Source organism: Aplysia californica, unplaced genomic scaffold (genome assembly GCF_000002075.1).
Source record: "Aplysia californica isolate F4 #8 unplaced genomic scaffold, AplCal3.0 scaffold00139, whole genome shotgun sequence".
Lineage (NCBI taxonomy): Eukaryota > Metazoa > Mollusca > Gastropoda > Aplysiida > Aplysiidae > Aplysia > Aplysia californica.
This window is the reverse complement of record NW_004797409.1, coordinates 726,734-737,395: the sequence shown is the minus strand read 5'-3', so window position 1 is coordinate 737,395 and position 10,662 is coordinate 726,734.

Here is a 10,662-nt window from a genome sequence, read left to right as displayed (position 1 = left end):
TATCTATCTATCTATCTATCTATCTATCTATCTATCTATCTATCTATCTATCTATCTATCTATCTATCTATCTATCTTTCTATCTATCTATCTATCTATCTATCTATCTAATATTAATATGAGCAGCAATGACAAGTACGGATACTATGATTCATTAGAAATGTTTTGAGGAAGGCATCCTGCAGTCGGTCGCATTTCTCTTGTTTATTTTTGAGACAACAACAATGACAAACGTATGCTAACAAAGCAATAAAAAGCATATTGCATTATTCCCCTCTCTCATTTCCAAAAAGAGACAAACAAATGTATAAATAGCATCATCATCCAGTGCCAGATCTGCGACAGACATCGGCGATCATGGTTCTCCATTCATTCATTTGCTCGGATGCTCTCTGATCTTTCCGTTACCCATTTGTTTAGTTTCCCTAAGTATGTTGTTCTGGGCCTTCCCCTGCCTCGTTTGCCCTCACTTTTGCCAGTGAGAGCTAGATGTTCAAGACCCTTATGTCTATTTATGAGTCCCAAAAACTGCATTTGTCGTTTCGTGATTGGTTTTAACATTGAGCGTCCCACGTGGGCTTCATCAAGCACTACCTCATTTGATTTCTTTTCCTTCCACGATACTCTTAGCAGTCTCATAAGAAACCACATTTCTGTTGCTTCTATTTTATTTTCACTGTCTTTAGTGATTGTCCAGCATTCACAGCCATGTAGAAGGGTTGACCAAACATAGCATTTCAGAACTTTCATTTTGGTGTTCATTGAGATATTTCTATTTTTCAGGATTGAGCTCATTTTATTGAAACTAGCCTTAGCCATTGTAATTCTCCGTCTTCTTTCTGTAGAACATTTGGCATCAGATGTTATCATATATCCTAGATATTTAAACGGTTTGACTAGTTTGATCTTTTCACCTTTGATAATGAAATTACAACTAGGCTTTGCTGCTTTTTGAGGGATATTACCATGCATTCTGTTTTCTTCGCATTCAACAATAATCCTTTACGTTCACTTTCTGTTACAACAGTATCTAGAAGCAATTGACGGTCCTTTTCTGAGCCTGCTGTCAAAACTGTGTCATCTGCATACCTGATGTTATTAATCTTTTCTCCATTTACTTTGAGACCTGGTCATTCTTCTATGTTTCTAATGATTGTTTCACTGTACATGTTACAGAGGTCTGGTGACATAACACATCCTTGCCTCACTCCTCGCCTAATCTGCTTATTATATTCCCTGCATTCTCCATTAATTTTTACAGCAGCGTTTTGATCCCAGCACAAATCCTGATAATTCTTAGATCTTTTCCATCTACTTCTAGCTTTTTCAGTATTTTAAATAGCTCATCATGGAGAACACCTCATTATTGAACACCTTTTATTGAACACCTTTGAATAATTTATGAAGTATAAATACACATATTTCTGTGCTTTAATACATGTACATCTTTCCATTAACATTGTTAAGGTGAATATAGCATTTCTGGTGCTCTTGTCAGGAACAAAGCCGAATTGTGTTTTAGACATCTCTGGTCTTATACTTTTTCTCAATCTTCCCATTATTACTCGCTGCAATATTTTTGTAAAATGACTCATAAGGCTAATTGTTCTATGCTTATTATGAATACATTTACGTTTAATAATTAATATGCTCATGCTGCATATATCCATAGAGCCAGTACAATATGATTTTTTTTAATCGAATAAGTTTAGAGATGCAATAAAAATGCTTAAATAAATTATACACACCTCGTCCAGAATAGGCGTATTCGCATAAGTAGACAGTAGCCTCATTTTTCCAGCAGTACGTTTGCCTCCACCCACTTCTCCAACTGGTGGCGTTCATGCTGGACACAATAACAAAACAATATTATTTCAGTCAAAGTATTCACACTTAACCACCTAGCAGTTATATAACTGTCTCTCTAATAATTTGTAAATTATAGCCCAAAGCCAAAACTTACTTCACACATATATGCAGCATTAAGCCAGTACCCATGCTTTAGAACTCTATACACATTCCTGGGCACTTGTTTTAGTATAGTTTTCGTAAGTGTTTTATCGCTTTTGTGGCACGAATAAGTCAGATAAATGACGAGGGTTAAATGTGTACTTGGGAGTAACATGCACACACACAATCGTTAGTTTAAAACGAAGATGAGTCTGAGTAGCAAATTTATGTCCCTCAAACTAAATAGCACCAGTACAATATTGCGTGTGTATATACTAAATTTTGGGGCGAGTCTTTCAGAGCTGGAACTTAAAAACTCAGAGCTCTCATTTTCTTGCCCCTTTCTCTCTTTGTCTCTGTCTATCCCTTTATTGATTCTTCTCTCTCTCCCTTCCATTGCTTTCCCCCTCTGTCCCTCTCTTCATTTTTCTATATATGTATTCTCTCTATCTCTCTCTCTCTCTCTCTCTCACACACACACACACACACACACACACACACACACACACACACACACACTTCTGCCAGCCTTTCTTCTCCCTCCCCCCTATCTCTTTGTCTCCTTCTTTCTTTCTACCTAGTGCCTATTTCTTTTCAGTCTCGTGTTCTGCACTGCGGCTAGCCTTTCTTTCTCTGTAGCGAAAGTGGTTGTCAGAAGTTTTAACTCAAAATATTTCCGAAAAATGAGTCTATAATTTTAAAGGCACCCTGCATCGCATAAAAAAAGAAAACATTCGTAGACTTACCACTACCATCACCACCACCGTCACCACCACCACCACCACATCAAAAACAACAACAACAACAACAACAACAACAACAACAACAACAGCAACAACAACAGCGATAGCAACAGCGACAGCAACGATAACAGCAGCCTACCACCACCACTACCACAAAAACAAGAACAATAATAACAACATCAACAACAGAAGCAACCACCACGACTGTTGTAGTTTCATCAACTCACGGATACAGTTCCCACAGCACACAGTTTTGACCATTTGGCTTGGGGTACGTTCGCCTGAAGAAAGTGGACAATCTTTGTTTTATAACGACGTAACTCCATGCTATAAAAAAATAAGTCTTGAAAAAGAATGCGGGTCATTTTAAGCATATTTTAAACTTATTATTATGATTGTCATATGGATGACAATAACAATGTTTTGTCCGTCAATGTCTGACGAGGTAGGGGTTAGTTAAAGAAGGGAGTGCACTTTGTTCATTTTCATCTGAACATTCTTTTTATACAAAACTGAAGATGCTTCTTATAGAGTTCAAATGTCCGATAATTCTTCGTGAAGACGACAGACGAAAAAAAAACCTAAAAAATCTTACCATCACTGCGCCCTTTTCCAATAATCTAGCGTTTCTGTATAGACACTGAAACAACATGAAAGTTTACCAGAGACACACACTGTACGATACAGTGAACTACGTCAAAGCACTCACCATCCGTCATATCGTAAAGGATTTCCACTTGTCCACGCGAAGTCCCTTCCGTCCTTTGCAAGAGTTGGCTTCATCAGGCCTGCAACGAAGACCATGTTTTCTTCTTGTTTTCTTCTTATGCTTTTGAAGTCATCTTCAACCTTCTTTGCAGACGTATTTTTAAACTTTCTTTCAGATTGAAAAGAACACAAAAAGATCCACAAAAACTTAACCATCCGAGACCAAAGATTTAAAAAACTCCAAAAACAACAAACTATAAGACAGTTTTCTAAGTAGATACACCTTCCACATCCCTTTTCTTGGTACTAGGTAAAGATAACTCCGTCATTGATAGACCAGTTTCACCAAAACTTTGAACAAATAAAATTCAATTAACGGAACGTCAACTTTGTCAATACCAAAAAAATCAATCAAATTATTCGAGATATATAAAGTTTAAATAATGTCAACTAAAATTGAGGGAAACGCAAAACTTTGCAACTTCTTAAAAACCAACTACAATTTGGTGTATTTGTGCACTGGAGAGCAATATCTATAAAGTTATCAAAGCCAAGTAAATTCAGAGAAGGTGGTTGCTATTTAATTTGCATGACCCTGGTGATCCAGGGGTTGACCATTTTTCTCCAGACAAGCTCGAACACGCCTCTGAAAAATTTGAATAACCTTGTTGCAGGTTTCTGGGTTGATTGTTTGGATAGTATGTCCAAACACAATGTTTCAACTGTGCAGTTACTCTCGTTTGTTTCCTTAGACCCTGTGTGTTAAAAAACAACACAAAACGAAACAAAACAAAGCAGAACAAAACAAAACAACAACAACCAAGAAATCAACCAAGGTTGGAGGAAACCAGTTGAGGGGGGGGGGGAGCGGACAGCAGGAAAGGGGAATCTTCCGAGGAAAAACCTTCTTCAAGCAAGTGTTTCAAGCAAGTGTTTGAGGCCTAATCACCTGACACTTGACATATGAGGGGTCGGACCACGCTCAGATCATAACCCCTAAGGGTTCTCTAGCTTTTAATTTTCCCCCAAGGGCGCTGATCGAGGATCGAACCGCAGTGTTTTGGGGGCATCTCCAGTTCTTCAGTTTGCGAATGTTTGCCCAATGCCACGCAGCTTTCAGTCAAAATAATAAACACGGAGCTATATAAATCTACAAGACTTTTTTTCGGGGGGGGGGGGGTGTCCATGACCTATATTCTGCTCTATTTTTAGCGGCCCAGCTCACACTCCGTTTCGTCAACAGCCAAATCGAACTGTTCTCTGCAGTTTCTGAAATGCAGTTGATGGCTGCCTTTCTTTTTTTACCTTTGATGCCTAGTTGCCCCTGTAGAGTGAATGTTGAGACTGGAATCACTTCTAGTTGCATGACCTTGAAGCTGTAACCCTCCCCTTGATGTTGATTTCAAAGATCTTTACATTTTGCTGTCGGTGTTGGTCTCCAGGCTGCAGAAGATTGCAAGGACCAGTTCTTTCCACGTGTGTCTGCCATCAGCATGGGAAACCTTACAGAACCTGAGGACATGCTCCATTGTCTGTCCCTCCAGGCACAATGAAAAGCTTTGGTCTTCTACCTTGCCCTACTTCACAAGATTAGCTCTCGATGGCAGCAAGTCATATGTTGCTCTGATGATGAAGCTGTCTCAAATATGCCATGTGCCACACGTCGTTCCGGGTAAGGGTTCTTAGCAGGACATCGGTCCAGTTTGTCCCCTAGCACTGTTGCTATTACTAGACAGCTTTCTGGTTTCTCTTCCTGTCTTCTATATCTTTCACTTCTTGAATCACCATTTCTCACTGTTCTTTACCGTATGCCCAAGACCACCGCAGAATCTTCTTGCTTCCAGTTCTTATCTGCCAACTTCGGTATGGTCTTTGAACCTGATGTTATCTTTAGCTTCCATCACAGCATCCAAGACTTGACACTTTCTGCAAGTTCTCAGTGTTGGTTGAGATGACCTGACCACGTCGTCCTGTGAATTCTCAAACATCACCTGCAGCCTTGTCTTGCCAACTATGTGGCAGTCTGTGCCTGGCTTCTCGGCAATAGAGGGCAACATTTGACAGCCTAGGGGAAACACCAAGCCACCACCTGGTGAATTTGTTGATCTTTGCCTTCATTGCTTTCACCGTGCTCGTGGAAATTTTGTATTCCATGAGAGGCCACAGCAACTTTGGGATTAGGATGTGCTGGAGGCATCAGACTTTATGCCTTCGGGTAGGGGGGCAAAGGTCAATTTTCTTCAACCCGCTTTCGGTGCTGAGTGCCGTCTCTTTCGCTTGTCTCGAATCTCTCAGGGTCTCGTCACGCCACCTTCCCTGGCTCGTTACGTGGTGTTCAGATACAGCGGGGATTCTTTGACCTCCTACATAGAAGTGGGTATACTTGCTCACTTTCCCTTTCTAAAAAAGAGGCTTCTAGATTTTGTTGGCTTTACGTTTATTCGGCATCGCCTCATTAAAGCATCTAGATGTCGAACTACTAAGTGGTTCTCCTCTTCTCAGCAGGTTAGGATTGTCATGTCATCCATGAATGCCTTCAGAGGTGACATTTGACACACTCCTTCAAGTTTTGCTGGGATTGCCTAGCTTTCTGCAGCCTTGAGAAGCACTTGAATCACCAGGAAGAAGAGTACTGGCCAACCGTGCATCCCATTACTCTACCCATTTTGAGGTTAACCCAGTCTGTTGTATACTCAGCTGTGCTGAATTGCATCTGGAACCCGTCAAAGTAGGTATGGAGCATATGACAACCTCTTTCGGAACATGGTACACGGCGAGGGCGGTGTAAATTATCTGATAGTGATAGGGCATCGAACCACGATCTGCATTTTCCAAGTCAAGCCAAATAACGTCAAGTTTAATCGGAGGAATGTGGTGACAATTGATTTTCAGACTTGCTTTTTAGTGCATCCCCCTAACACGTCTTCCAAAAATGCAAGAACCTCGTGGGCAGTTTTGATGCCTTGTCCTGAAACTAAAACGAGCTGATCATGCCCCTGTATCTGAACGCGTTTAATAAATTAAGTGTTCTGTTTATCTCATTTTCAGTTGGAAGTCTAAAAACTTCGTATTTCTGGAACACACCCCAAAAAGATTTTCTTCAAACTGACTAGTGTTCTTGTTGAAATTGAGGGAATGATCACCTCTTTATTGTCCTTTAAATTGGGCCTCTTTTTAAACACCCTTCAAAATAAAATAAAATCTTTAATTAATTAATCAGTAATTCTTTTCATGCACAAACGAAACGAAAACAAGCGATTTCGTCCATTTTTCACCGTCTAGTGACACTCTCAAACTTTGCAATATGTATCCACTCACCAACATGCACCTTGTAGGCACTATAAACCTTTGTAGGAATCTGTGTCGTGTACGCCAGTGTAAAATTCTCCAAGGCAGAATACTCTTCAAGCGTTTCCATGGACGCCAGCTTGCTATCGTAACGACCGCAAAGCGTAACTGCATCCTGGTTGCCGATTTTTTCTGTAAGACAAAAATTTGTTTGTTTGAAATTTTACAAACCAGAGAAATCGAATGTCAAGAACTATCTCAGATGCTTCTGGTTTGGCTGTTACCGGTACCCTACTACTACTACTACTACTACTACTACTACTACTACTACTACTACTACTACTATACAAACGAGGGTCGTCCTGCTAGTCATCGTGGGGTTCATTCCTACTGTGTCCGTGCTATATATAGCTTTTTTCTTCACTAAAGCTAAAGTAGTCACTTGCCACACCTACTCCAGTGCACAGATTCTACTGGGCATTTTAGGTCCTCCAAACCCAAGGTACTTTCGATGCTGCTGACGCCAGTGTGGAATCTCTGACACACCCCCCCCCCCCCCCCCCCCCCCCCCACAAAAAATAGGATGTTCTGGGGCTACTCCTGCCTCGTTTGTCCTTCATGTTAATTTAATTATCGTCCTGAAAACTGACATTGTTTTTCTCATTTTTTGGTATTATCTCATTCGATTTTTTTCATCCAGAAAAGTGTCAACATTTTCCTAAGAAAAAACAATTATGTTGCTTTTGTTGCATTTTCACTGTCTTTTGAGATAATTGGTCAACATTCACAGCCGTGTAGAAAGGTTACCATATAGCCTACAACTTTTTAAGACTTATATTTGGCTATCGCCATTGGTGTACAATGGACTTATTGATGGCATCCTTTCATAACATGCATGTATTATCTATACATATTAAAATTGTGAAAGTCCGTCACTTTCGTCGCCTAAAACTTCCCAATCACTTAACTTTCGAATTTGAACAAATTAAAGGTGGTTCAGAATCATTTAAAGGGTGCACAGCTTTACTGAAGAGTCTGAAGTCATTTTAGTTTAAAATTCAGTTTTTCATTAGTTTCGTTTAGATCTAATCTTGGGAAAGATTCACAAAGAAATGTATTCCAAAATGGACAGGAAAAGTGCTGAGCCAAAAAAAAAAAAGAACAATTTTCAAAACATTGCCCAACGGCCAGAAAAATGCTGGTTTCCCTGATTACATTATTTTGACGAGCGCCTGATTTCACTACGTTCCCTTACATACGTTTTCACTTACGTCCTGATGTTTTGATAATACCCTCACCTTGCAGAAGGGAAATCCTGGGTTCAGTCCCATCACAGGCGGGCGCCGAACATAGATAACCATTATAAAAACACAAACAATCCTTCCTGAAAGAGGGATACAAACAAATAAAAACACAAACAATAATTCCTGAAAGAGGGATGCAAATAAAATCAAATCCAAACCAGATCAAGACGTGACATGCTGGGAAAAGGACAGCGGCTGTCATTAATTAGTGCCTTGACTGCACGCAAAGGCAAACACTGAAACACTAACTATCAAACTGGCCAGTAATGTAGACCAGTTAGCAGAACCAGAGTTTTTTTATGTTCACTATGACAAAACACAGTTTAGTCCATTTCATACTTACTATTACGGCACAAACCGCTGAAAACACCCGGGTGATTAAGAGCGTCTTTTAGTGAGTTCACTTTAATGCAGTTTTCCACCGGAATGTCTTCTAGGTTTTTCAAAGAAACATCTTTGAAAGCAGGTCCATGGAGAATGGTGAAGACTCGGATATCTTTTTTGTTGTTGTTGACATTTTTGTCCCAAGTGGCATCATTGGCATTATGAGGAAGACAAGTAGTATTAAGTAGTATTAGTATTAATGTTAGAAGAGACATGAAAGAAGGAAATGCATTTAGTATTGGCTTGCTTGAAGATTCGACAGTAGACTAAGTAAGTACATGTGTAAATGGACATCGAAGCGACTATGATTTGGATTCGGATCTAGGACCTTCAAAGTTTTTTCAAGCCTTATTACCCCTATTTAATTGATTCAGGTGAAGTATATAACCTCGATAAAAGACAAACATAAAAATGGTCAATTTTCAATTTCCAGTATAGGCTGTTGTAAGAATGATAGTCAGTAGCTGTCTCATTACTATTCATGGAAGACATGCATATAGACATACATTTTCTGCACACACACACACACACACACACACACACACACACGCACACACACACGCGCGCGCGTGCGCGCACGCACACACACACACACACACACACACACACACACACAAACAAGCACACACATACGCACACACAAAACACAATATATTATGGGATGAGCAGGGAATATCGGTCACGACATGGGCGGAAACTGGATTGTATTATAGACACAGACATCTATTGTGTATTAGATGGGTTCTTTGCCTCGCACGCATGAGGCATGAATTCGATCGATGACGTGGACAATGTACTTCTATGGCGCCTGTTGCCGTTCTGCCGGGCCACTGTCTCCATCCCACTTAGCTCGGGGTGGCTTTGACAGGCAAGTAGAAGCAGCCTGCCTCAGAAATGATTTGGAGTTTGATGTCGATGGGTCGTTAAAAACAAATATATAAAAAGTATCCCCGCAACACCCACTGCTACAGGCGGGAAAAAAAGTAAAGTTAGTAAGTAAGTAAGTAAATTAAAACAAAACAATAAAGCTATATTTCCATGTATTTATAAAATTTCTCAAATGAACAAATGAATACATGGAATGTATAGAGTACCCTGTCTCTTCTTCAGCTCTTGGACTTCTTTTGCACACTCTTCACGCAGTTGCGATACACTATCCGTTGAAAAAATAACAAGCCGCTTTGCTGATTCTCTGGCACCAAATCCCGTTCCATTAAACACTTCCTCTCTCGCCATTCTGAGGATGATAAGGTTATGCCTACTCTTGACGAAATAGTACTAGATCTAGCTTGCGATTGTCGCATTTTTATCTTGCAATCGTAACAGCACATCATAAAAATAAAGAGGTTGATCATAAAGGCACCAAGAACTGTTGGTAGGGACCTAAAAAATCTCTGAACCTCTGTACAAGTCAACAGTTTTACAAACAGGCAGAAAGAGCGCCGATGGGGCCATAGCCGCCAACTGACATCGGAGTTTCAGTTGTTGATCCGCAGTGAACGGCTCATTTCTAAGAAAGCAAGAACCGACTGTACATAGTGCAGTCAAAAATTCGTGGTGCAACTTATTGTCAAATATCTCCTCAACTATCGAACATAGGTTCTCCAATTTTGCACAATGACTTATATCAGCTTGTCGTAACAGATCATTATTTTTGTAAACACCTGCTAGCTGTATTCTAGAAAATTCCGAAATGAATACTAAGGGAAATTAAAGTGGGCGGTTTCTATAGATTTTTAAGTGTTTTCAGCTGTGACAATTTTGAGTTTTAATAACAAATCCGTCATGTTTTCATAATTTGGACATTTTCCTTATTGACCGCATGTTTTGAGAACCTTTAGAGCAAAAAAAAATGTGTTCACTATAAAATTGACTTCATGTGACAAATTTTGCCACTAAAAATTGTCATTGGTGAACTGTGACGTAGGCCATAATGTGTAATCAAAATAATGTGTGAGGAGCGGGAAGTGCTGTGAACATCCCATTTTACGTGAGACGGAGATTTCAAGTGTTTAATATAAATTTAAGAAGAAAAGTGTTTTAATGTAACCGCAATTGTTGTGGAAAAATTCAATTTAATTAAGAAAATTTATGCAAACAGCTATGCAATGTATGGGTGACGTTGATTCACCTGTTAAAGAGATATTTGAGGATAAGTTTCGTCATGAATTTTGTACCTAACTATAATAAAGAAATTCATTCGTATCACATGCAGTGCGGTTACTGATCACATGGTGCTATAAATGAGAGAGAGAGAGAGAGAGAGAGAGAGAGAGAGAGAGAGA